General features: G+C 42.0%; 1 protein-coding gene across 1 annotated transcript in view; it reads left to right on the top strand.

Moving 5' to 3' along the window:
• lsamp (limbic system associated membrane protein) overlaps positions 1 to 27,317 on the top strand; it is a 509,337-nt gene that overhangs the window by 98,625 nt on the left and 383,395 nt on the right. The window lies entirely within an intron of this gene.

Here is a 27,317-nt window from a genome sequence, read left to right as displayed (position 1 = left end):
ACAGATGAACATTACAGAAGTCAGTACTTAATTTCAGCTTCACTTCAAACATATCACTTTCATCTCTTTTCCATTCAACAACTGCTCATATTTTACTTTGTGAAATGTATTTAAACTTTCTTAAGTTTGAAAAATTAATTAAAACTGAAACAGGGAGCTTCAAACAATAACTTAAAGTTACACCGAATAAAACCTAAGGAGAACCCAAGAGAATGAAGTGGAATGAATGACCAGTCCTCTCATTCTTTATCTGAAGTATATTGTGCTTGAATCACTTTGAGGTGATGCAGGGTAAAGGTTCTGATCCCTGTAAATTATAACCATAAATAAACTGTTAACTGTCTGGACTCATTGTTAATGTGTGGAGAAGATTAAGGAGAGTTTATGTTTTGCTGTTCAAACCTGTTCCTGCACAGTGTAGCCCTGCCAGCTCTGCCATAGCTGACTTTTTGTTGAATAATGTTCTTCAGCCATTGTTTACCCAACAACAGCACAGCAGCATCACTGTCAGGAGCTAATTATTTTCAGCAGTAATGATTTTTTATCGTTTGTCTCTCAGGGCTCAATAGAGTCATTTTCATCCTGACAGGACTATTGTGAAGCCCTTTCTCCTGTTTGAAAAGCACCTGAAACAATGGCAGACATTTATGTGTCAGATATAGAGGAACAGAAAGAGATGTTACACTGTCTCACTGCTGTTCACCGCAGTGACTAATTACCCAGAGAGGCAGCCTGATGTCTCATGTTTTCTTTTACCTTTGCTCACAATAGAAACTGTGAATGCAGCAGAATGACTGTGACACATGAAGCTCACCATTTCAGGACGGCTGGAGGAATCACTGGTAACACAGCCCTCTGCACTGCAGTCCCTGTCACTGCTCACTTTGAGCTGCAGACAGTCATGTGACACCTTTGTGACTCCAGGGTCAGCGGCCTCTTCTTTTCACCTGCCAGAGATGAACATGCACAAGACTGGTGCAGAGTTAGTTTAACTTTAAGACCTTAATATTCTGGAGTTTATATTGAGCATCTTACTCAGTTTAATTCTGTCTTTACTGACAGTCAGTGATCCCTGCTCTAATGCCAGCTGTGAAGCAGATGTAATTTCTTTACCCCACACATTTAATACGGTGACTGAACAGCCTCACTTCAATCTGACAGTAATTAGCTCCTAATTGTCTCGATGACAGACTGTTTGAAAACATAATGTTGGGACTCCAGTAGCATCAGGCAGCTCACACCTCGTGCACACATAGACGTCGGAGTAGAGCTCCTCAGAAAAGGGTGAAAGGCCTGTTTGGTGTTTCAAACTTTATTAAAACCTTCATCATGAGCAGACAGAGGTGTCAGGACACAACAGTGAGTCAGTCAGTGGGAGATAACGTGGACTGTGTAGGGGTGGAGTGTGTGGAGCGTTTGAAAGGTCAACAGCTGACCTTTGATTCGTCTTTAATATTGATACAACAGCACAGCTGACATTAACTGAGACCAAATGACGCTCCCTCTGTGATCTGACACAGAAAGGTCCACTATTACATAATCAGCTGGAGATTAAAGTTCACAACAAGTGTTTTGCTGAATGATGCATGGCAGGACGAGGATGTGGGAGTCAAAAATGCAGGTGTCCTGTCTATTGAATCATTAGATAGAAAATGAACAGCACTGCGGCAAAACCAGTAACACTTTACAACAACATACACAAAGGAACAAATAAGGAGCGAATCAGAAATTGCCTGATAATGAATCAGTTGTTAAGAAGTCGTTCCTGAATGACTCTATAAAGTAGATAATGATGAGAGACTGAGAACAGACTGGGAGATACTATATTAATGAATCAGTAGGTAATGATTAGATTGTCATTGAATCCACTTACTGAAGATCATGAGTTGTTTCTAGTGAACTCCGACTTGTAACGACTCATTAATTACTAATTACTTAAACATTACTTACTCTTCTCATGCACCTTCAAGTAAAGTGATGCATCAGACTGTGTATTTACAAAGTAGTCGCTCATATCTCACTGATACCTACGTTGTTTTTTTTGTCTCCTCTAGTAAAACAAATGTAGACGAGATAAGAAGAAACAGGGAAGAGCAGAAAGACAGAGTGAGAGAAGACAAAGTGAAAGTGATGAAGCAGAGGGAAACGTGGTTCAGCTGATTCCCTCTCTCCTGTCCATGTGTGTAATTGAATGTCAGCATTAACGATGCTCTACAAACTGTAAGCAGCTCGTCCCTGAGAGCTGCTGGTGATGGAGTGGTAACAAAGGAACCTCAGAGATCGATCAGCAGCTCAGTCGGCTGTGATCAGGAATCAGTCTCTCTTATCCAGTTTGAGCCAAACAATAAACAACTAATACGATGCTCATATACAAGAAAGAGTAGTAGTCTGTAGTAGTCTGTACAGGCGTACCTATAAACTGGTCACTCAGGGAGAATGTTTAAGGGAGTTTGTGTCCGTTAATGTAGGAGTTTAAAATTCTAAATAACAAGAAGAGGATTTGGATGAAGTTTGAAAGTGGCTTCGTGGTCTTCATCTGCTTCTCAGTAAACACATGGAAAGACTGTTGCTGTGTTGCTCATATTGACATGTGAGTTTACACTGTTTGATCGGGTCATTGCTCCAGTAGCTGAGTGCCAGGTGGACGTGGAGAGCTTCATGCTGTGGAGGCTGATCTTTGTGAGCAACAGCTGGTGTCATGTCAACAGTGATTCAACTGAAGACGATCTGTTCCCCTCATGTTCAACAGCAGAGGAGTGCACACACGACTCTTATCTGAGGGAGTTGGTAATAGTCTTTGTGATCGTTGTTTCTACTTTTGAAGATACATGAGCCTACATGTGACATGTAGTGGTCATGGCTGGTCAGCAGGACTGTGTTCTGGAGGTAGAGTGGTCAGGAGGGATGACATTAATGAGTATGAGACACATGATCAGTGCAGATGTTTTGTGGAGGATGAATTCCTCTGCGACTGACTGTTACTGGGATTAAACAGACTGATGCTGAGACAGTTAGAGAACCATCTCAAGCAGCATGAGTCCACTAAACAGGTCCTATCATTCACCACATGTTCTGCCACATCTGTCCCTGTATTTTCATACTATTCACTCCTGAAACAAGGAGGTCAGCACTGAATGACTGACTGTGAGTTGTGTTGTGACTCGCATTAATACCACAGCCCTGCAGGTACATGTTTTATCTCCTGTTTCCCTGTGAGCTGTACAATAAGGATTTCCACCAGTGCAGGGACTCACATGCAGATATTGTCTGATGACACAGAGATTGTGAGCTACATCATGTAGAGGAGATGATGCAGTTCACAGAGCATTCACTGAGTGATTTGTTAAATGGTGTGTGAATAATTATCTTCACTTTATAGGAGCTATTAGTAAGTTTTGCTAGTGCTACATAGCCAACATTAGCATTGACAGCTGTTTACTCGACAGTCTAGAAGAAACGTTGGAAGTTCAGCATCAAACTTCATTTCTCTACTTGCCAAGAGCTGTTTCCAATGGTGGAAAGCAACGCCAATGTTAAGTTTATCTTTCCTTCAACTGAAGTTAGCATGCTGACCAGCTAACCCTGGCTGGTCTTGATACTTTCCAATAGTGACTCACTTTAGCCTCCAATCTGCCCTGAAGACCTAGTGTTGCTCAGAAGGTGTATTATAACCTCTTGTGTTGACACAAGAGCCAAAGCTCTTGTCAAGGAACAGTCACCACCACTGCTCCTTCTAGAAACCACGATCAGCAGCAGAGAAAACTTACAAATCATCCCTTTAATACACAGGCGTAACTATGGAAACACAGTTTGATTGTAGAGGGACAAGACAATAATTGTATTTTGTCAGTTATGGTGAGAAAATAAATGTCTAGTTCAGAAACACTCAAAGTAAAATACAATGTGTTGTATTAGTTAGTGATATGTCTGTGCAGATTTACTGAAGTCAGCCAGGAAGTAAAATATCTCAAAAAATACAAATACAAAGTCAGCTGGACTGAAGCCAGTGAGCTTTACGGCTCTTTATACTACGTCACCTGACTTCCTCCTGTGCTCAGCCGCTAACAATAACATAACTCTGGGTCTTAATGATCTGCTTTCACAGACGACCCATGGTCTTGTTTTTTTACAGTCTCTCATATTGGCAGAGAGTTTAGCAGCCGATCACATGTGTCTCCTCCAGGACATTCACTTGTATTTATCTATACAGTTTGTTAAGTCACAGACTGGGCAAACAGCACAGCACTACCACATGACTCACAGAACCAGAGATTTACCTGTGAGGTATTAAATGCCATGGCAAAGTTCATGTAGTGATTATCCTTGAGTCGAGAGCCAGCATTTGCCTCTGAGGCCTTAACTGAGTCTCTTTTGTGTGGATAATTCACCTGCTACTTATTTCACTCTGTGAGTCTTCATCATCTGCCGAGTGTCGTCGTAATCACACAGGTACGGTCGTTCACTTCTCCACCCACTCTGTCACCCTCTAACAAGGCCGGCTGAGAGGCTTTATGAAAGTCACCTCAGGGCAAATAAAAAGAAAATATTCTCTCTCCAGGCGGCAAACGTTGTGGAGGATTCAGCTTCTCCACATTTCCAAGTTAATTGAAAAAAGATAAATGAAGAACTCCTCCATTATTCTGCCGTGTACTTGTGAATATCTGAGTTTTCTTCTCTATTTTTAAATCAGACTGAGTTTATCTGCAGATGCTTTAATGGAGCTGTAATGAGGTTTGGGAAAAGGACACATCATCAGTCAGTTTTACCTGTTTACTCAGTGTTGAGGTGAGGAGACTGAAAAGTGAACAGAAGGTACCTTCAGATTAATCAGCCTCATTTTATGTTTTAATGACTTTATCTTTACCTGTTCGTTTGTGTAATTGAACTAATCTACATACAGCCCAGGTGTTAAAGCCTCCACCATGTTTCTGGATTTCATGCTTCCAGGCTTCTTCCTCTCTTTACATTCACCTTGGAATGCAGCCAGACAGACATCTGCTCAGCTTTCTAGGAAGAACCCAGCTGGGTTCAAACCTCTGACCCTGTGATATGTTTCTGACTGTTGCATATTTCATAGGCCAGACTCTGATCGACTGGAAGTCGGCACACACGTCCCAACACTGGAGGAAAGTGAAGTACCCTCAGTGTCTCAGAGATCAGTGGATTTCAGCTGCTGAGATGAGGAGCACAGAGATATTTATCCAGGATAAACGTGTCCACATCTTCTTCTCCTGGCTACAGCTTTAAACAGGAGAAGAGCTGTGAAGGCTGAGCTTCAGTGTGTTTGACATATTTTAGCTGTCAGGGATCAGCCTCACACAAACTGCTCCATACTGTCCACGGAGAAATAAACAGCTCCAGGTAAAGACAACATCAGTCTCCTTGATGTCATGTTGGATTTTACTCTGAAGGGATTCAAGTGTTTTAGCTTCTTACTTCTTAAATCACAGAGGGACACAAAGACTCCCTTGTCTGGAGGACTCATCCAGTTATTTAATGTAAATGACACTTTGTACGTTTAATAAATTAGAGGATACAGGACAAATGGTCTTTGTGTTCCGGCGTCCTATCGTGACTCAGACAGTCTCAGAGTCATACAGGTTTGACTTTTGTCTTTCAGAAACGTGGCTCAGATTTGTTTGGATCTCCAGCCGTTCTGAAGACTGACACTCTCACAAAGTTCATCTGGTCTTTGATACATGTTACTATGAGTCTCCTTCAAAGATCTTTAGGTCTGTGTGAAGCAACAAATGTGACATTTTTTAAGTGATTTTTTTTTGTGTGTGATAACTGTGTGGAGGTAAATCGCTGAGGTGAAGTGTGACAGATGGTTTACTCAGTCAGAAGACTTGACCTGACTTTGGGGCTGACTTCTTGGTTTCTGACAGTGAAAATGAGAATCCTGCTCATACACAGTCTGACAGCCGACACATGTTGTTGGGATTTCTGATTTTAAATCAACCTTTATGAACATCTGTGTCAGTGTGAGTTCAGCATTAACCCCGTGGCCGACGTCCTCTGGACTTCCAAGCTCTCTTTCTCCCATCCCGACTTTTTACTGCTTCCACTTGAAGTTCTCAGATGTTTCACTTTATGTCTGTGTTGTCTGTGTTTCTCTGAAGTCGTCAGTGTTGGTGGCTCTCAGACTCTGTGTAACTGTGAGACTCCAAATACACAACAGATTGGATTACAGCCGAACAAACTGTGCTGACTGTAGCAGTCACTGGATACTTTCTACTGAGACACATTTAAAATTGTCTGTGGGAAAACAAATGATGCCAACATACCCCCCTCCCCCCTCCTCTGTGTAGTTCTTTAGATTGTATTTCTTTCTTTCTCTTAATGAGGTAAAGATCAAAGATGAGATGCAAATTTCCATCACTGATCACAACTGGAACAGTTAAAATCTTCACACAAAGAACAAACATCTAACACCATCATCTGATCTCTGATGTGTCTAATGAGACTGGGTGTGTTTGTTTTGTGTGTTGATCAGGTTCAGGTTCAAGGTTGATGCAAATGCTACTGGTTGTAGTCGAGTATTATTCAAGTCTTACTTTTTACTGACAATAAGGGAAATTATTTTCCTTTTATCAGATTTTGGTCATTTAACCTGCTCAATATGCACATTAAACATAATGTTTCTAAACTTTCTATTCCACATATATTTCAGAAATCTGCTGTGAAATTATGCAGAAAAAAAAAAAGTTTCTAATTTTCCACAAGCATTACTTTGACTTTTTATGAACTTCCCAAAACAACAGTTAAACCAGACACTTGTGATGCAGGTGAAGAAACTGTAATGAAATGAACTGAAAAAAACCTGACAAACAGTTAAGAAGGTAGACTCTCAGGTACAGACAACAGCAGGTAGCAGGTACTGGGCTAAATACAGAGAGAGAGAAGCAGACAATCCTACAAGGAGCTGGTGGCGATGGCAGGTGATGAGGAAACTGTGAACAGGTGTGTGAGTGGGCAGGGACGCTCAGGTGATCGAAAATAGAAAACAGCTGAGCAGGTGGATATGGAGAGAGGAAGAAAGTCCGGGGACATCTGGTGGGCAGAAGGAGCGTGGCAGGAGACGGAGGCTAAAATAAACAGAGCAGAGAGAGAAACAAGAAGAGGAGGGGAGACCAACAGAGCCCAATCAAGACATTATCAGAAATGATCAATACAGGAATGTTTCTTTCTTTTTCCTTGATGCTTCTCGAGTTCCTCCTCAAAGCCATTTGCAGTTTGTATGAAGCTGAAAATCAAATGAGCACTGGCACTTTAAATCTCACAGAAAGAGAAAGGAGTTGTTTTCTTTTTCTCTTTCCCAGCCTTTTCAGCTCAGACCAGAAATTGGTTGTCGGCTGCTCTCCAGGGAATTGGTTTCCTCCATCTGCAGGTGTTATTTGTCTGTGACCAGCAACAGGCTCCATCCTAATCACTTAATTTGCTTCCACATTTAATGAGATCTTTGGAGACAATCAATGAGCGTGCACAGTGAAAGAGAGAGAAACAACAGAGAGGTACTGAAAGAGAGAAAAGAGTAGAGCTCAACTTTTTCTGCCTGAAGGTAAAAGCACAAACCTCCCTTCTTTATTCTCTGCTTTATGTTTACAAAGTGTTTCAGGGCATTTCTGTAACAAAGCCTTGTCTCAGCCACAAATAATTTACATTTAAATATGTCTGCATTGCTGTGAAGACAAATTGTCTGAGGCTGCAGGGATAAAGTTGAAGTCTGTCGTCACATCCACCTGATTTATGAATCAATAAAAGAAACTTATTAGAGGAATGAAAGCATATAAGTCACTGTATGGATCCATGAGGTGCTTCATATCTACCTCACTCAGCCTCTCAGTTGTCCTACAGTCGGTCAGTGTCTTCATGAACAGTTCAATGTCCACAGGATGAACTGTGTTATTATTATTCCTGATGTTTTCCCTGTCAGCTGCAGGAGTTTTCTGGCTGCAGATGGATGCAAATCCTGTCCCTGCAGCAAATACTGGGGATTACATCAACATAGTATTGTTTACATATCATCATATGCTAATCCGCTGTCTTCACACACACACACACACACACACACACACACACACACACACACACACACACACACACACACACACACACACTCACTCACTCTCTCAGAGACACATAGAATCTGAATGAGAGACATTTTCTGGACATGTGTCAGACCTGTTGTACAGAATGAGAAGGAGAAACTGAATTATTTAAATAAATAGAAATGCTGAAGGCTGGAAATATTTCTGACCAATTACTGATGTCAACATCCATCAGATGGACCTACACTGAACACCAGTCACATATTTCACAGTGTGAGCAGTCAGACATTTCATTACAACTAGAGCTGGATTTACATCATTGAAACCCAGAGCAGTGAAAAACCATCTTTCTGTTTTATTTTGAAGGTGTCAGAGTTTAGAGAGGAGAGTCGTGTGTGAGGGCTGCAGCAGCTGTCACGTGTTTGACATGAATGAATTAGGACTCTGGAGTTAAACTGTTCATTTGGACACCGCAACGAGCTGAGGAACATCAAGGGGTATAGTAGGGCTATAGTAGGAATAGTAGGGCTTGATCAAATTCACATGACAGAGGCCAGAGGATTTTCTCTGCTTTGGAGTGGCAATGACATAATTTTGCTCCTATACTTGCCGCTCCACAGTGTATGGGCCTGTGAATTTTGCTTGGAGCGGGGACCCAACTACTGGAGTAAAGCCCTTTCCACAGCTGTGTACAAACGATGTTGGAAACCATTTATATATTCAATCTGATTTTTAGAAGAATCAGCCTCTACCAAATCATCCCGAAGAACAGCCAGAAGACTGTATGACCGAATACAAGTTCATTAGGGCTAAACCCAGTGCTCTCTTGCACGACCTCCCTGGCTGACAGCATCATCCACGGCAGTTCTTCCCAATCTCCACCATCTCCATGCAATAAGCACGCAGGAGCGACTTTAAAGTTTGATGGAAGTGTTCTAATGATCCCTGGCTTTGAGCGCACAGGCTCACCAACAAAATCACCGTCACAGGACACCCATTTTCTCAGAAGCAACTCGTTCTGCAAAAAAATACCCGTGAGTCACATGTTTTATCTCATCCTCTGAAATAATACTGTCTCATAAACTGGACAGAGATCGGTACCTGGGATCTTAACCCACTCCTCTCTTGGCAGCGGACTGAAACTGGGAGGAAGACCATGCAAGGAAACCATGCAAATTCCACATTGGTCTGCTTATCGCCTTTCTCCCTGTTCCTGAATTTATGGCGATATGCTTCGGGGACCAGCTCATACGCTTTCAAAACAGCAGACATTACCTTAGAAGAATTCAAACTATCTGTGGCACTTAATGCTGAGTAGGTCTCCTGAGCCCTACAGTCAGGATGCCTTCATACAAAGTAAAGAACGTGGCGGGATCCCTTTCGTTAAATTTAGGCACCAAACGCTTGCTGATTTTTTTCCACTTGAAGTTCCCGTTCCATCTCAGCCTTCATTCGCACTTTTTCCTGCCCATATTGTAAAACCAACAATTCCTTACACTGCTCAAATGTCAACTGACCCTGGCACATACACTGGCACGGACACCGGCACCCCTGGCACTGGGGCATCTGAAAGGACCTCTCCTTTCTGCAAAATACCCCTCTCCACTAAAGTCGACAAAATAACATCTTTTATCTCACCTTTACGTTTCTTCTCTGCAACATTAATTCCATAGTGCTAGCTATTTGTAGGAACGGATCCTTTGCACAGCCACAAACAAACACCTCTGACGGCGCATCAAAAAACTCCATAACCACTCGTCAGCTGGGTCCAACAGACCGCAGTGTTAGCCCTCCCCCAATGCACACCTGAGGCCAGACCTAACCCCTGGAGTTTTCCCCCTCTAACTGTCTGGCACGGATCTAACTAAAACTCAACCCTCGGCTCCATGCAGCATGTTGATGATGATGCATCTCCCAGGATCCATGCACCAACCAAATAAAACAAAGTAACAGTTTCAACGATCAAACAAACTTATCAGAAAGTAAATTTACTTAAATATAGACGAGCCCCCACTTTGTCACAGCCTGGCTCTTACAGCCATGACAAGGAGGGAGACACCCTGTTAACCTTCAACACAAGTATTTATTTAACAGCAAGAAACAATGAAAATATAATTGTAAACAAAAAATCCTAAAGCATGGGGTGTGACAGTCAGTAGGTCAGTGTGAAGTGCATGACGTGCGCGTGAAAAATGTGGATGTGGGTAAGTGTTGTAAGGTGCATAAAATAAACAAAAGCACCTCTACATGATGAACATCAGCTGCCTGGCCCTCACTTCTCCATCCTCCACCTGACCACACATCAGTCCACTGTGTCACTGAGTGGGTGGAAAGTGGCGTCTGTCTGATGTAGCGCCTCAGCACTGGACAGACCACGCCCACTTTAACCTCTGTTCACTCCTTAACTAGAGCGACGTCTGGCATGACTGTAGATTATTTCAATCAGGTTTTAGTTGACAGGGCAACACAGAGTGAATAAAGTTAAACAAACACTGGTCTGAACCATAGACCGTATATAAAAAGATCTGAACTGCCCAGATAACTTCTCGACCTCGTCATAACAGACACACACACAAACACACAGCTATGATTTGAGAGGAATGCTCTCTCCTCCAAACACTGACAGATAAAGAGACTTTCTGCTGTTGAAGCAACAAATGTGTTGAACATGAACAGAGGGAGACTTCATCACTGTCATGTTGATTACAAGCACGACAGACGCTGCTGAATGACACATGTAATGTGAAGGAAATATAGAGGAGAAAATGAGCAGCTTGTTCCAGTCAGGACATCATGGTAGTTTCACATATGTGATGGAAAAACAAAAGAGTGGCAGCTCAGAGACGACCAATAAATGAGGTTTCTATCATTATTCCTTGTGTCTGCAGCTTTTTCAAGGTTGTTTGCATCTTTGAGAGCAGAATGATAAATGAATGACTTCTACTTTGCATGTATGTTGCTGAGGCAAAAAGATCAATTTGAGATTTGAGCTCCAGTTTTTTTTTATTAAAGAATAATGAAAGATTATTTTCCTTCTGGAGTGGAATAGATTGAATACGGAGGCACCATTGGACATAATAGCTGTTTATCAAAGTGCTGCTGGTGTCAATATTCAGTTTAGATTTTTCAAAACACTGGTTTAATAAGAACCAAATTGCAAAGCGAAAACAATTTAGTGGAAAGGCTGAGTTACCTTGAAGCATTTTAACACTTGACTGCAGCAGAGCTGCAGCCTTTCCCAGCTTCTTTTCATGTGTTTGATTTGACAAACAGCCAATCACAGTCTGGTTATGGAATGTGATGCATCTAATGCACTAGTGCAGTAATACGACTATTACTACTACTATAATAATAACAACAATTATACTCGACTCTCTCTCTCTCTCTCTCTCTCTCTCTCTCTCTCTCTCTCTCTCTCTCTCACTCTCTCTCTCTCTCTCTCTCTCTCTCCTCCCAGCTAGAGTAATGATCTCTCTAGTGAGCATTCCCAGGTCTATAATGGTTTCACAAGTCTCTCATATTGAAGGGTCACTGCCCTCCAGAATGACCTTTGACCTTCAACAAAGAGCTGACCTCCTCCAGCCACTCTTATTCCTCCTCGCCAGTCCTGCCTCACTTTATTTCCTCTGAGCTGCTCAGGCTGCTGCTGTAGGACTCTTCAGACGAGCTGCGACTGACGCTCGACTGTGGCTCTGAGGTGTCTGCTAAATGCAGCTGTCTGACAGTTGATTTAAACACCATGTACAGTTGAGCAGCTCTGAGGAGAGGAAGTGAATCAGTGTCCTGGTGTTCAGGTAAATAGGAGCTTCTGCGTTTTGTCTATGTCTTCTGAGAGCCAGTGGAGAAGTTTCTGTGGATGAAGACACTAAATGTTAATTGTAACATCTGCACAGAAGTGACCCACAAAGAAATAAATGAGATCAATCATATATCATACAGTAATAACTGTCATTAGTATCAATATTTCAGTCTTTGCAGCAGCAAAAAAAATGTGTCTGGTTGATCTTGTCTCACCTTAACAAACACAAAAACAAACAGATTCAGATCCACTCAGTAGAGTCATCATCTCAAAGCTTTATTGAAACACTATTTAGAAAATAAACAACAGTAAAACTGATGTGGGGAAAATAAAACTCAGAACAAAAGTAGCTTTGAGATTTTTCACAGAAGCTTTTTTCCTGCAGCACTGATGAAGCTGCCTGTTTTCAATGTTGTTTCTCTCCTGTCAGAGGTTGTGAATAATGCTCAGCATTCAGTACTTGAATTGTACTGTAGTACTCTACACTGAATGAAACTTTAATTAGACTCACAGGAGTAGTACTCACAGGATGATACACATATAGCAGCATGAGGCTGTTTGTAGGAGATGAAGGAAGCAATGAACTGAAATAGTTGTTGTCTTTGCGCAGTAACACACAACAGCTGTAATGAATTTATTTATTACTCCACTATCCTCATCAGCTTCATGTGCTGCTGGAAGGACAAAACTTTATTGTTTTTATTTTCATGCAGATGTTGACCTTTATAACAAAATGAAATGAAATGCTGAAGACGGTTCAGGTTTCTGTCCTCACAGAGACTCCATCAGAATCAGTGTCTGAGGAGCTGGAAGCTCTTTTCTGAGGTGCTGTTGGAGGGAGCGCTGTCCGTGGTGCTGGAGCTTTGTGAGCTGAGCAGCAGCACACAAACTTTATTCAAAAAACAACAAATACAGTTATGGTAACTGAGGGAAACAAACCAGACCCTGAAAAAGAAAAAACAATCTGTACATGGATGAGACTTTTACTTTTACCCTTTGTGTTAAAATGTGGATTACAGCAAAAATATTCTGACACCTTTGTTTGTGTGTGTGTGTGTGTGTGTGTGTGTGTGCGCATTATACAGTAATTTCGCAACAGCATAATATTGGCTCTTTGTTCGACTGCTGAAGGTCACAGTCATCTGTGAAAAAGAGAAAGGTGGAAAACAGCAGAGAGTGAAAATATGGTGTGTGTGTGTGTGTGTGTGTGTGTGTGTGTGTGTGTGTGTGTGTGTGTGTGTGTGTGCTACATACAAAAAAAGTATTTTACTAACAGAGTGAGGACATTTTGGGAGAGTGAGGACATTTTGGCTGGTCCTCACTTTTTGAGACACCTTCAAATCACATTTTGAGGGTTAAGACTTGGTTTTAGAGTTATGGTTAGAACTAGGTTTAGGTCAGGGTTCGGGTTCGGGTTCAGGTCAGCTGCGAGGCATTTTTCAAATATATCAAAAACAAGTAACAAGTCATTGGTTCTAAATTCTGTCTCCAGGTTGACACACTCTTCCTGATTTCAGTCAAAACTCAAACCTTTCATCTTTAACTTCAGAGTCTAAAGGAGGAAAGATCAGATGTGTCAGTGCAGGTTGTGTCATTTTGCTGTGTGGAGACCTCAGGTTCTTCACTGTATCGCCTCTATTTTCTCAGTCTGTTGCTGCTGTATCCGTGATTGGATGTCATCTTGGTATCACTTTTGTTGACACTGATTTAGGTTTGATGCAGGTTTTCTCCTTTATTTTCATATTGTTTGGCAATGATCTGTTTAGTGAGACACTGCCAAGGTTAGACACCTACACAGCTCCACACACACTGTCACATTGCCAAAGGTCACTCAGCTGGCTGGCATCAAGATTCCCACCACTGAGGCAACTGACGAGCATGAGCCATGGCAAAGGACAAGGAGCAGCCTGTCACAGGTCAGGATGGAGGCAGTGGGGGAGCAAAGAGCCAGAATTTCTGCCCCAGAGGTGAGATACAAGACTGAGAGAGAGAGAGAGAGAGAGAGCTGGGCTGATGTGCAGTGATCTTACACATAACCCTGTGCATTGCTACAACATTCATTTTGACATATTGTTTTGATATCCCTCTGGTATCCTGCCTGGTGTTGGATCACACACAGCTCAACCTGTTGTGGAGCTTTTCACCACACATGCAGATGTTTGTGGATGAAACACTGCAAACTGCACATAAATCCTTCATTCATCAAAGACTTCCACTGCATTTTCTAAACCTTTTATTACTTTTCACATCAAGCAGTGTTTGGTCTCTCAGTGGAAACAGTCTTTCCCTCTTCAGCCTTTCAGGCAGTAATTCTGACAAACAGTGGCTCCACTTGAATAATTACATGCTGCATTTCTGTTTAGAAGTAAACATCATAGGATAAAGGCTAAATGACAAAGAGCAGCAGATACTCTGGGTGAGTCTGGGAGCAAGAAACTGGGCACAGGAAGAAAGTGTGATCCAGTCAGATCACAGCCACACAGCCCACTCCACTCATTACCATGGAGGCAGCTGTGAAGGGAAATGTACAGGGGGACATCAATGAGGATTTGATCCACTTCAGCAATTCCCCCCTCATGTGATTATTATCATTATTCAATCCACTTTGATTGTGTGAGAGAATGATGACATAATATCTAATCAAATACTCCATCAAATCACAGTGTGAAGTTTCTCCTATTATCAGCAGGAAAACCGTGTCAGACAACATAAAAGAAGATTTTACAGAAGTCATGAGGACAACATCTCTACACACTGCAGCAAACTCATGGTTTACCCACAATCCCGCTGGTATCTGCACACTGGACAGTCTCTCAGACTTTGTCGTTTTAGTTATTCAGGATTATAACAACATCCTCTGATCTGAGGTGTGGGGATTTGCAATTCACTGCACAGTGACACACCCACATCCCAGAAGACTGACAGCCTCAGCATGTTTCAGTCAAGGGTCAGATGCAACAGCAACATTTTCCTTTTCAGATCCTCATCAGCTTCACCACAGTGTTAGTCTCAGAGACTCTGTTCTCTCTCTCCAGCCCTCTGACAGCAGCTGACTCCACCTTCCTTACTGCCCAGAGCAGAGAAGAGAAACAGGGAGGAAGGTAGACAGGGAACAGACATTTTCATTTTCATCTTGTCATGATAATTCATCTGTCGCCTCCTGCAGCAAAATCAGTTTTTCTGTTCAAACCTCAGGCGCAGTCAGACATTTTCAACTCCTATATATTAAAGTAATATATTCACAGGAAATAACCTGTTACCAGTTTCCCCTTTTTGCATGGAGATGTATTTGTATTGATGTGAAGACATTTAGTGCAAAGCATCCGGTGTTTTGATGTGCACCTCCAGTTTTACTCTGGGAGGAAGTTTGATATTTGTCACTTTCCTGTGTTTTAATGTCTGTTTGTAGGAAATGATGAGGTCACAGCAAAAATCCCAAATATTAACACTGTACATGCTGTAAATGTGAATCTAAATCTATTCAGCATTCAAGGAATCACAAGACATAATGGAAATGAACTGAATTATGAGACACTGAGAACTCAGAGACACAAATGTAAATGAGATGGAGAGAATAGAAACGTGTTTAATATAATTTACTGCTAATGTGTCTTCAGTCGTCTCGACCTGCCTGAGATCACAGTAATAGTGACTCTGCTCTGTACAAATGTCCCACAGTCATCTTCCTTCCTCACTGTTTTTCCTAATGAATGCATTTTCTATTCAGACATCAGCGTTTCATGAAGTGAAGTCAGTTTCGTGTAGACTCTTCATTCAGGGTGTGTTTTATCTCTAATGCTGCCAACCCAGGGCTCTGTAGGATTACATGTATTTACAGCTGCTCAATGAGCATTTACACTTCAGTTACACCAGGGAGGACGAGGCCTGCAGACTTCATCTCACATCCAATATTTAGACACAGACACTGAGAGAATCCCTGCATATTCATGTAGTGGTGTATTAGTAGCAGTTTGCAGAGATTATTGATGTTAATGAGAGAAAGGGAGGGTTATGACTCTCAGCTATTTTACCTTGTGGCCGTGTGTGTGTGTGTGTGTGTGTGTGTGTGTGTGTGTGTGTGTGTGTGTGTGTGTGTGTGTAAAAATCTGTATAACAGTACAACTAACTGGAAGGGAAGAGGGATTCATGTATCAGGTTATTGTCTTTCCTAAGCACAGAGGAGACTCTCAGTTGTCTCTCAACATAATAATTATCACCACTTCTTCTTCTGCAGTAAAACTGCTCTTCTACTGGTTTTATTGAACATATTTTATTTGCAATCTGTGGAGGTTTGTTGACAGCGAAGAAGCTGTAAAGAGGAGATGTGTGTTTTCCTGGAGGCAGGAAGGCTCCCTGTTGCCTCCCAGAAAACAGACTCTGGGATTGTTGGTCCATCACTAAGCAGCAGGCAGCTCGTCTGGCAACTACTGAACACTGTCTGCACGGGGAATTGAACCTGCAACCATCTGAAGTCAGGATCCACGTGAACCAACTTGACAAGCTGCTGATCTCCACCCCCCATAACAGTAACATACACTGCAGTAAGTTCAATAATACATGTGGCTTGTTCAGACTGTGAAAGTGTTGTGGTCCTCTTGGTCCTGGTCTGTCATGTTACTGAACCTTTGCAGAGTAAAGAAATCTGCTGAAAGCAAGTGTGTCACAGGTTGTATCACTGCAGTGTCTGTTCACAGAAGGTCTCATGTTCAGGTTTGAGTGTAACACCAGCTCTCAGATCACCTCATCAGCCTCTATATGACTTTAGAACTGACTTCAGTGATTTGCTTGTTGTTTATGAAGCTCTAAATGCTCTCGCTCTACATCACCTCTCACACCTGCTCAGAGCTTATGAGCCCAACAGGTCTCTCAGGTCGTCTCACACTGGTGTGTTTCAGGGATTAAAGTGGAGTGTGGTGAAACTTCTTCTTGGTTTAATGCTCCAGTCTGTGGAACAGCTTGCCAGATGACCTCAGCTGTGCTCCAGTGTGTACCTCATTTAACAGAAAGCTCTCAGTGCTGCTTTTCTCCTCAGCTTTTGAGCAGCTTCCTGTTCTGTTTCATGTGTGTGTTGTGTTAGAAAGATGATATCTGTGTGTGCATGTGTGAGTGTTGGTGGGTGAGTCAGGGATTGATGAACATTTAATGCAGGCTCAGTTTAATCCTTTTTGTTGTCTGTTGTTTTCATGTAAACCACACTGAGTTTGCCTGTGTGTAAAATGTGAAAACAATTTGAAGACATTCCTCATCTTCCTCGTCTTCCTCCCTCCATCATGTAAGGATGCTCTTGTCCAGACAGCAGTGTTGTGCAGCATAATTACCACAGTGATGACTGCACAGCAGAGAAGCGTAGGCCACCACTGGACTTCTTCATGCATGCAGACATTATTTCCACCTCCCTGCTGTGAGCTCCACAGTGCTGCTGGACACCTGGCGTGCTTCGCTGAATGCCAGCTCACTCCCCGTTGTGGGATTTGTTGTCAGTCTTGTATGCTTTCTAATTAGCAGTGTGTGTCCTGTTATGTAGATGAGGCTGCTGATGTGAACCATAGGCTGCACATTTCTGCTCTAATTTTCTAGTCAATGATTTTGCATAAAGTTTCTGGATTTAAAGCTTGTTAGAATAGATCACAGTAGATGTTTAGTACAGTTTGGCTGTAAATTAGCCTCAAGCAACCTCATTCCTCTTTTCTTACTGTACATGGACATGAAGAACCAGTCATGTGTGTAACGCTGCTGCTCTTACTGTATGGAGCCAAATATCTAAGGCTCTTCATTTGAAGCATGTTGTTGCTTCATGTGCAGCAAAACACAACAGATAATTCAAATCTGGTATATATAAATATATATATATATATATATATATATACTGTACTAGTGTTGTACGACTGTTTGCATGCAGCTGTTCGGATGTAAATGCACCTGAGAAAGAGATGAAACAGATACAATCAGACACTCCTTTTTTATTTGTAGCTGCAGGGTGAATGGAAGAGTATATAACATGCTGTGAAACTCAGTTAGACAAATATTTCAACAAGGATTTCTCAGAATTATAATCTTTCTTTCCGTCATTTCTGCTCTTCCTCATGTGAATCTTTATTCACTGTGATTTCTTGCTTTTCCTCACTGCTCGTGTTGAAAACCTCCTTTTTGAAAAACTGAGTAGTCAACATATTCAACCAATCAGCTTTCATCCTGTATTGTGCCTCTGTGATGCACAGTGTGTACAGTGGGTTCTGCCTTCACATGTTATTGACTCACCAGTCATTTTGTTGCTTCTGCCGTCTGCTACTCATCTTTCTCTCAGTAATAATGAAGCAGCAGTTGTGTTCGTCTCTAATAAGTGCTGATGCTGAGCTGGTGAGTATTTCTAGTGGTGGAGGTTGAGCTAATTTGTAGCTTCCAGCTCTGGTTGCTGTCAGCAGGGCAGATCTGCTGGTCTCAGTGTGAACTGGGTCCAGTCTGCTGCACAGTGACATCCTGTAGTGCTGGGAGCTGTGTGAGGTTACAAGGCAAGTTCACAGCACTGTGTGACCCAGCATGCAGCAGGCCAGAGCTGCAGGGACTGGTCGGAGTGAAGGAGTGCAAAGAGAGACAGACAGAGAGAAGAAGAGTCAGTGAAGACTTGAAGTGTTGTTATTTGGGAGTTGGTGCTGAAGGGAGCAGTGTTGTCTGTGCTGTTATTAGTGAATGTTCAGAGTGTCTCATCTATAATTTCCAGAGTGTAGCTGTGCTCCTCTACACCTTTTATCACAGGACACATGTTGACTGGTCAGAGCAGGAAAATCACAGGTGGAACTAAAAACACTAACAGCAGCCATCATGACTGTTGTTCATTCCAGCTGCTGTGACCTCTCCCATTTCAGAGGTTCCTCAATATGCAGCTAAAATGCAGCTCTCTTTAACTGAGCTGAGAGAACAAAACAACATCTGCTGCAGCCGCCACTATCCCAGAATCCACTGTGCTGATTTATGCTTGTGCTGATGTGCTGCCTTCATGTCATATGTGATCTGTCACTGATAGAGATGGGAAAGATTCTCATGTTCATTATCAGACAACTCAACAGCCTCAGTCACAGTCACACAGATTTGTGAGTAAAAATCATAGATTAAGTTAATGTATTTATGTATTTAATTGCATTATTTGTCAGCTAATTATAAATCATCTAAGAAAGTCTAAGTTATTAAAATTAGCTCATTTTATGAGCTTGACAGGGCAGCGTCAGATGCTTCCACATTAAATACTGTATACATTACTATTTCACACAGGCTTTGCTCTGTGAACAGACTTTATTGGCTCAGCCACTCATCCTGTCAGCTCAGCTCACTGCGATCTGCATAATGCTCAGCCACGACGAGTCATACAGGGCTTTTCCCCTGTACGGTGTCAGGAGTAACACAGACTGCTCAGACACTTCTCCTCTGTGTGTAAGATGACTATGTAGCTGTGGATGGCTTTATCACAGCCTGTGTGAGCAGGATGCTAACTGGCACGCTCTCAGGACCAACAGAGTGAATTACTTCAACATTTCTTCAGGTTTGATTGGAATAAAGTGACAACAGGCAGCTTGAAGAGATTTCCACCTCCTGTTTAAAGCACTTTACAAAACCAGCTGTGATGCAGGAACATGAATTATCAGTGTATTCACAGTCCCCCAACATTAGCACACACACACACACACACACACACACACACACACACACACACCTATCCCAATCTGATTTTTGTTTGTTACTGTAACATCTGTGACTCCACCAACAACAGCTGCCTCCTACACATTTCAACACTTGATGTTCCACTGAGACGTCAGAGGGAATTTCACAGTTTGATTTGTCACAGTGGTGTTCAGACGAGATCATTTCATGGTTTAGGTAGCTGTGTGTGTGTGTGTGTGTGTGTTTGTGTGTGAGGTTTTGTTCTCTGGCTGTCTATGCTAACAGTAATGTGTGTGTATTCACCATTATCGTGCTGCTGCAAACTGGGTAATAATCTCACTGTGACTCAGATTCACCTTGAAAAAAAAAAATCAATGATCAAATATTTACAAGTTTCTAACATGAGTTTACAGAGGCTGAACTGGGCTGCATGTTTCTGTCAGAGTGAGGTGAAGAGGCCTGATGATGATGAAGATGTCTGGCTGCTGTTGCTGAAATGACTGGGGTGTGTCTTTGTGTTTCCATTAGTTCATAACAATTTATTAAACTAAAAACTTGTTAAAGGACAGAATTAGTAGAGAATAAGTGGAACAAGCTTCATCCCTCAGCCTGATGATGTGATTGGCTCAGAGGTTTGAAGAATCAGGCTGATAACGCACTGCTTTCTCACATCGTTGACACTCTTCCTCACATGTTGCACACTTCACACTGTTTGTCACATTGTTGACTGTTCAAAGCTCCAGCTTCAGTCAATAGATCTCTAACCTCCAACACTGTGTGATGAAGAGTCAGTGACAGGCAGCTGAGAGGAACCAATCAGAGAGGAGAAGTCAGTCACTGCCTCCACACTTCACACAGTCCTGACACAACCACACAACAGGTGGAGAGTGTGTAACAGTGTGTGTATGTGTGTCTTCTCACAGACAAACAATTTCATAAAAATATTCGCACTGTGATATGTGTTGGAACAAAGTGGCGACGAGTGATGTGACAGACACAGAGAGCAGCAGTGTGGACAGCCTGTAGGAGGCTGTGAGTGTGTTTGTCTGCAGAACAAGAGTGCTTCTGTGTAGGAGCATGTTTTTGACGTCAGGAGCACGGAGAGATTTTGTGTTTTATCTTTAATATGTGCAACTTTGCTGCATGATGCATTTGCATCTGTAGTCTGTGGGTGAAGATGGTGCTGAAGGTGAAATGAAGGAGGTGGAGTGAAACACAGTAGATGAAGCTGCAGGTTGGTGAGGAAGGAGTGAGTCGACACAGGGACAGATGAAAGGAGGAGACAAACAGGTGGAGGAAGGAGAAGCTCGAAGTGGTTCCACCATGTGAGTTTTTAATATAGTGAATAAGAGGCAGTGTTTTCCATCACACTTCATCTGCATAAATGCACATCAGGAAACATGAATACTGATTTTTAAATAACATCATTAACACTAAAATTCATGATTGACACCAAACCGCTCCCAACTCAAGGTCCACTTACTAGCTTTTTCAACCATATCACATGCTCTTCATCAGTGGGTCGACTTCACTCAGTCGTCATAGAGATGGATTTGTTTACACGTGAGTTCAGTATCTGTTTTGACTTGATGACTTCTCATTAGTGTTCACATGTTGTTTTATTTGGTCTAGAATGAACTTTTAAATTTAAGACCTTTGAACTTTTGAACTTTCAGCCAAGATGCATGAGAGCAAACATAACTACATCTGTGTGTTTGTCTGTTGGTGTTCATGGAATCACAAGAGCAGGTGTGTGTATGAACCTGTTTCCAGTTCAGCTACCTTCACTGGAGCTGAGCTGTTTTTATCCTGCATGTGTCCACACCTGTCTGACCCTGTTAGATCACAACACTTCTGCTGAGCCGATCAACACAGTCTGCCAGCAGATGGTGAACTGACGACCGTTCATAATGGATGAAATTAACGTTTAATCACCTGATAATACAAATGAAATTTCTTTCATCAAGAGAGCCGACAGAATCAAACTTAAAATACAAACTGCTTCTCAACAAATGTAGCTTATAGCTGCTCTGTAGTCCTCGGTGTAAATGAAGACCACATCCTCACATGATGTGAACTTTGTGACACTGTGAAGTCAGTGTTTGTTCTCCTGGTCAGCCGGAGAGATGATGTGTGTCCCCTCAGTGTCCAGTCCTTGGTCCTGTCCTCTCATATGTCTCCATGTTTTCCAAAAGCTTCATGTCTCCTTCAGTCATGTCGTTGTTATTGTCCTGCTGCAGCTGTGTAAGATGAATACACAGAGTTTTAAATAAGATCTATGACAGCAGTTTGTGAAATTTTACTGAAAACTTTCTGAACCTTCACAGATTTATTACATTTATTTAAAGCCTCCAGGTCATGTGGTAATTTTTCTCCATCTTGAGTGGATCATGCATTTTTCATTTTGATCTGACTTTTCAAAAACTGTGTGAGCAGATGGGGTTTGAAGATGAGGCAAGCTGCTTTGGTTGGTGCATTTCTTGATAAGGATCATTTGTTTGGCACTGACAGGCTTCCGTAGCAGGTAGAATAATTATTCATCTTTTTCTCACCTTCCTCCGTTTCCTCCTTATTGTTGTTTTTTTCTTTCTTCTACCACCTGTTTCTTCTTTACTCTTCCTAACTGAACAGTGACAGACATTATGCAAACAAGTGTTAGCTAATCTGCAGCTGCTTGTGCAGGGAGTAATGTAGTAATGAGTCTGATTATGCAGCAGGTACAAGTTCATTGATTTTTACATTGGGAAATTTCTAAAACTTGATTGTTTGATTATGTGAAAGAAGATATCACCTCATTTTCTACAGCTGGAATTTGTTTGTAGTCATCAGAGTCACACACTCAATTTTATCTGTGAAAAAAATCTTAAACTTCTTCAGTCATCAGTGCTGCTGCAGCTGTTTGATCATCATCATGTGTGGAGGATGTAAAGAAGTGTTTTCATTCTGCCACACAAACTTCACATTTCCTTCATCATATGAAACGTTTTCAGCCCATTTCTGAAGCTTCTATTTTAGACTGTGCTCAGTGCCTGTTCATTTCTATGACTTATGAGTGAAAGCTCAGGAAGTATAGTTGTCTTAAAGAAATTTCAACAACTGTGCAACTAAAAGAACTTGCTTTTTTCAGATTGATTATCAGGTGCTCCAAAAACCCTCATTTAGTCATCCAAATGTGATAAATGTAGAATGTCAGCTTTGCTTTCATGGTTTCTAAAACAGAAAGAAATGTCTTTCATTCACTGGCTGAACACTCAAGACTCAAGTATCAGGTAGTTTTCATTAATCGTGATGAATCACTGTTGGATTGTAAAGTTTCTCTCCTTCATTTCTCTCTCTCAGCTCCTCACTGTTTTTCTTTGTCAGCACTGAGTCACCAGTGAGATCAGATTTGTAGAGAATGTGCTCTTTTCTCTCCGTCCTCCCACTTTCTCTTCCTCTCGTTCTTCTCTATGTCGTTCTGAGATACTTTTATTTTCTGTGTGAAGTGTTCAGCTTCTCTCTGTTTGAAGTGTCAGGTGATATTCAACATTTTTCCACCCACACTGTTCACTTGTGTTGTTTCTCTTGCTGTAGTGGATTGGGAATAGATCTGCAGCGTAAAGAGTCTTCAGCTGCTGGATTGGCTGGACTGAGGCAGAACCACCACTTTGGAGTGAAAGCACAGAGGGATCATCATTTATGATGGTGGGATTATTGACGAGCAGAAAGTCTCACAGGATGTGGATGAGACAGACAGGCTGGATCAGGGAAGACGACTCCACAGAGTCAGTCCTGTTACATGACTGGATAATGTGACTCTGTACTGGAGTGATTGCTATTTGGAAATAAATGCTCTGTTAGTTACTGAGAGTCAGCAACAGTAATTAAAATCAAACAAGTGTGAGAACAATTATCCTGTAATTAGCATGGAGTCAATCTGTGGCTGCTGCGCCTCCTTTACCTCCTTCTCTGCTGCCATAGTGTGGTGAGAAGGACTCTGAGGCTGCTGCATTTCACACTGTAACAGCTAAACTATGATGCTCTGCTGTGCTTCTCACATTTTTCCTTCTCCTCACTGCTACTACACTGAATGTTTACTTTCTTTGTTTCCAATCTGAGCTTCTCCTCCAGCCTTTTCCTGCTCTGTCTAACAGTCTCCTGTTTCAGGGACTGTGAGTTTAAGCAGCTACAGCTCATGTGTTTTATTTCAGCCGATGCAGTGTCAGCTTTATTATTCATGATTCGTGCTTCAGTGAGAGAAGAGAGAGATCACAATGATGACTGCGCACAAACACTTCATTTCAGAACAACAGAAGGGTCACATATCCCCTCATCGTTCTCTCTTTGTTAATGGTTGCAGTGTGACACATGGATGCCACTGAGGCTACACGTTTCTATAGTAACAGTTCTGCCACATGGAGCCCAGTGATGTTAATGATACACATGTCTATGACTAAAGTCCAGCAGCTTGTCAGTAACTTTAGCTTGTAACAATGTCGTCAAGGAGCTTTTTATAGCGTGATGACAGAAATGCTTCTGACTGACAGGTGAACATTAGAACTGTAGGTCATTACATCTCAAACACAGTTATCAATGTCAGCGGAATGCAAGGGAGATAAAAAGACAGGTCACCATTCAAAACAAGAAGAAGAAAATATGACATAATTGCTGTGTGGTTTGAATTGAGGTGCTTGACAGAATGAAATAAAGTGTAAAACTGTCAAAGTTACACATAAAATAGAAACATAGTCAGACATGGTTGGTGATGTTGATGTGATTGACAAGAGATGTTAAAATGAAGGAGCTAACAAGTCTGCAGAGACTCAACAGGAGAATCGTCAGGAGAACAGCTGAGCTCTCTGCTTTTCTCCTCAGTCAGTTCAGAAATACAGCTGATCCAAACCTCCACATCCTGTATATCCACAGCCTCCATCAAGGATTATATGTGTGTTCTACCCAAACACACACAAACTGAACACACACTGATGTTCACACCGCAGACTCAGTGTCAGATTCATGATGTCTTTTTGTTGCAAGAGCAGAGAACTGGATTAAAGACATTGTGGCGACTTCTCTTCCTCTGTATGAAGATAAACCACAGTTTCAGTTTTTGATTGAAGTGGAGAGAAAAACCCCTGGATACATTGACAGTGCAGTGACATTCATATTGTCTTTTCAGAGCAATGACACATTTTTTTTAATTGTAGCTACATTTATTCCTAATTACAGTTGTGAATTGATGATCCATTACCGAAGTGGATGTTTTTCTTCATCTGTTGCTGTTGTTGTTCCAGATGGTTGAGCACTGACACCAAGAGTCCCAACACAAATCCCATTATTCAGTCTGAACTGGCTGTCGATCGTCTTTCTTCTCCTCTAACACTTCAATGACCAGACGCTGCAGCTGGTGGAGCTGCTCTAACGGAGAGGAAGTCAGGTGGAGAGAAAATCCTCTTCATTGCTGTTTTTCTCTGAATTCATTAATTTCATTTTTGTAGACATAGACCCAGTTGTCCTCTGTCTGCCTGGATGTTTAGGACTGTTTCTGTTAATGATGAGACCCAGTTCTCTCTGTGCAGTAAAGGCCCAGTGACAGAGACCAACACACTTTCAACTGCATCTGAACCAGAAAGTGATGCTCTGTGCTCCAGTCATTTGCCTCTGTCAGGGGCAACGTGTTGTTAAAACCAGGTCTTCAGAGAAGCTTTCACAGGTTTTGCATGTCAGCTGAGAGCTGCAGTGCTGCAGCACAGAGCTGAAGAATAATAAGAGCAAAACAGTCATAAATCAATGCTCTCAGCAGAGTCACAGGTAATCAGCTGGGGGTCTGCTGTGATGGAAACCACTGGGATGGAGTCACTAGAAATAGACAGAGGAGCTCTTTATTCAGGGCAGAGACCAACAGCAGAGGAAACTAGAGCTCCAAGAGTCATTAGCATCAGAGAACAAGTATCACAGAGAGACTGCAACTTTACTGTAAATGATCCACTGCTGGAGGTCACAGCTCAGAGTGGAGAAAGAGAGCCGTGTGATGTGGTGTCAAATTTAGACATGAGATCAATACACATCTTTTCTGAACTGTATCCTGAGACTTGATGGATGGAGAGTCAAGGCTGCACTTTGAGACTTTCTGCTCGTCATAGCAACTGACAGAGTCGGAATCATCATGATGCAAAGAGGAGGAGTCATGACGACTTTGGTACCACACTGACCTTGGTGAAGAAAGTGCAGTGTGAACCATGTGTGAATGCATTACACCTTCACACTGAAACTCCTCTCTGGCAGCTGGAGAGAAGCAGCTGTTCTACAGCATCTGGATCAAACACATCTGTCCGCACACTGCAACACTAGAGTCAGTGAGGAGGACTGAAGTGCAGGGGAGCTGGACTGAGAACAAGTGCAACTTTAAAAGATCAGTATTCACCATGAGCAGCTTAACATCAGTCCATGCAGATCATAGCTATGAGGAGCAGTTAGATGATGATGATGAGCAGTTTTGTTCATGGACTGTCTATCAAATCAGTCCTGACTGACTCCTCAGTATCTAAAAGTTCTCCCATCTTGTCCTCACAGTCAGTACAGCCCCAGATTCACCAACATCGGCCTGACACACTGACATCCAGAGGTTTGCTTGAGGACACAAACACTGTGGGCTGGAAATTAATTATGAATCAAGACTCTTAGAGGTCAGGAGCTTTGAACTTAGTGTTCAGTAGAAGACATGAGTGGACTGCACTCTGTAACATGAGTGCAGAAGTTTCTCTCTAATGAGGAAGACGTGCTTTTAAAGTGGTGATTTCTCTGATTGCAGAAGTGTAAAACCTGGAGAAAGTGTAGAAAATTATAGGCTGAAGACACACACACATACGCGCACACACACACACGCAGTGTGTATGCAGAAATCATTTACATATCATCCATCTGACCAATGGCTTTTGCAGTTTGACTCCAGCATGAAACAGACTTGACTTGTCTCTGAGAATCAGCGTCTCACTTCTCTGACTCTGACTCAAACTATATTTTCCATCAGATTGTTTTGATGGGATTCATTTGTTTTGTTTCTCTTGCTGCTGGCGTGTTACAATGAAAACAGTTTTCTTCTCCTCTGAGTCTAAAATACAAATGAGCAGTGTGATGGAAACAGGTGGAGAATGTGAATAAACTCTGCAAACACAGTCCACCTGTGCCATGAGGCCTCGTGGGTGGAAGCTTCACAGATGGAAACTAAAAGGAAACAAAACTGACACCACAAACACACAAAAACACAAATACAATAATAGAATCTCCATCTCCGAGCAGCAGCGTCTTCTCTGTGTGAGGGCGAAGATCCAAAAACCAAGTTAAACCCACAACATGCAGTGACATTATGGAAACACCTGGTGGACAAACGTGCACTTTTGTTTCTGTCAAGTCGTTTGTACTTTCTAACCTGTGTTGAAATGAAAAGCTGGTCTTGTGTTGATGGTCTCACTACAGATAGAGTGAATAATACAAACTCAAGCAGCAGCTTCAGCGGCTCTGAGAGAACTCAGTGTAATAAATCTGTTGTCAGGGTTTCCTGGGTAGAACACCACACTTGTATGCACATAGATAACTGGCTTTCTCCAATGAGACCAACTAGACCGTCTTCACTTTGCACTCTGACATATATTGGTACACTACTGTGCATATGGGACTAAGCAGCTCCTACAGATACACTAGAAGGACTGTATACTCAGAAGACATCCATCTTTTATTGTTTAATTAGACGTCAAAAGTATAAAACATGGGAACTCATATTATTCACACCAAAAACAGAAACTTTTCTTTTCTTGCAAAATTTCCATGTCCTCAGT

The sequence above is a fragment of the Trachinotus anak genome, unplaced genomic scaffold (assembly GCF_046630095.1).
Source record: "Trachinotus anak isolate AG129_WGS33_773 ecotype Australia unplaced genomic scaffold, CSIRO_AGI_Tana_v1 ptg000034l, whole genome shotgun sequence".
NCBI lineage: Eukaryota > Metazoa > Chordata > Actinopteri > Carangiformes > Carangidae > Trachinotus > Trachinotus anak.
Note: the sequence above shows the minus strand (reverse complement) of the source record. Positions and strands in the feature narration are given on the sequence as shown.